The sequence below is a fragment of the Bison bison genome, unplaced genomic scaffold (genome assembly GCF_000754665.1).
Source record: "Bison bison bison isolate TAMUID 2011002044 unplaced genomic scaffold, Bison_UMD1.0 scf7180017864508, whole genome shotgun sequence".
Lineage (NCBI taxonomy): Eukaryota > Metazoa > Chordata > Mammalia > Artiodactyla > Bovidae > Bison > Bison bison.
The window spans coordinates 3,126,644-3,128,380 of NW_011495064.1; the positions used below are offsets into that span (position 1 = coordinate 3,126,644).

At 47.4% G+C, this 1,737-nt stretch overlaps 1 pseudogene; it reads right to left on the reverse strand.

Annotated features, from left to right (window-relative positions):
• Positions 1-521: 521 nt before the first annotated feature.
• Positions 522-1,093, reverse strand: LOC104980967 (annotated as a pseudogene).
• Positions 1,094-1,737: the final 644 nt, after the last annotated feature.

The window sequence follows — 1,737 nt, forward strand, 5'->3', positions numbered from 1 at the left end:
GGCACCTCTGCCCTCCTACCACTAGTCAACCAGTTCTAGTCTGTAAAAAAGACCCTGATGCTGGGAAAGATTGAGGGCAGGAGGAGAAGGGTTAGTTAACTACGCAGGATGAGATGGTTGGATGGCATCACCAACTCAATGGACATGAGTTTGCACAAACTCAGGGACATAGTGAAAGATAGGGAAGCCTGGCACGCTGGGATCACAAAGGGTCAGACACGAACAAGACTGAATAAGAACAATTCAAGACTGAACGAGAACAATTCTGTGGAATGGTGATGAACAGCTGAATGGTTACAGCCTTCTTGCTTTTTTTTTTAATTGCTTTATTAAGTTTATATTTTTCCATGCAAATGGCTGAAACTTTACTGTTGAGAGAAACTTAGATTGTGTGCCAAGGCAACACAAAACCCACCTGACACATGGAAATTACATAAGGGCCACAGAAAACAGATTAGTAAAGGCATTATTAGGAAAATGCAAGGAAAAAGAGAACAACAGTGGGAATCACAGTAATAATCTCATGGAAATGACAGGAGCCAGGGCATAAGGCAAAATTCATCATGATAGTCATGCTGATTAGAGATCCCCATAAGGATATGCAGACAATTCCTGAATTGCAGCTCCCAAAGTTTTCTCCTGATTTCTCTCATCTCTTCCATGAACTCTTCCATATCATCTCCATCTCCACCCATCCCATTGTTGACCTGCCTATTGGGTATGGCCCATCAGGCTGCCCAGGTGGCACTAGTGATAAAGAACCCTCCTGCCAATTCAGGAGACATAGGGACATGGGTTTGATCCTTGGGTCAGGAAGATCCCCTGGAGGAGAGCCTGGCAACCCACTCCAATGTTCTTGCCTGGAGAATCCCATGGACAGAGGAGCCTGGCAGGCTATGGTCCATAGGGTCGCAAAGAGTCGGACGCAACTTAGCATGCTCGCACACTGGGAATTAGGGGCAAGTCTGCAAGCCTGTCCCCGTCTATGATTTCTTTCTGGCTGGTGGCCTTCATCCCCTCCCAAAGGGTGGCCTTCCTCTCCATTCTGCACAGGCTGCTCCATTTCTTCATTTCCCTGGTTGATATTTGCCATGATGAGACTTTTTTCCCCCTTGGCTATTTTTCTGGGCCTCTCCTCACTGTCTTCTGCTCCTTCCAGTTCTTGCCTCAAGTGTGCGGCTATCGCGTTTAGTTTCGTAGGCCTGCTCAGCTTTCCCCGCTCCTGATGCCATCCCACTGTGTGCAGGGCAGCTTGGAGCTTGTACCCAGACGGGAATTGCCTGTTTGCTTTTGAAAAATGAATTAAAGGAGGCTTAAGGAATTCATCCTCAATGGCCATCTGCTGGGCCAAAATTGGACCTATGGAGATATTTTGACTCCAGTATTGGTGCCTAATTTAAAAATGGCAACAGTTCGCACCATGTGGATTTCTGGGATCTAGGGAAGAGTCAGAATACCAGCCACATGGGACCCACATGCAGCAGCTGCCAGCCTTAGTAGGTGCACATGCGTCTCTCACTGAACCTGTCTTCTTTCTCTTGAATCCCTCACTCCTTGGTGTTAGCTGCCTGGCCCCCGTAGGCAAGGAATTTGCAGCCCTGGCTGTGTTTTGATATATCTGACTGGGCCTTCCAAGGGACAGTCAAGTCCTGTGACAGCTCTGCTTCTCAGCAGCTGTGTGACTTGTAGCTACCTTGTCTCTTTAGGTGAGTGTCATGTTGTCATCCTTAAAATTCA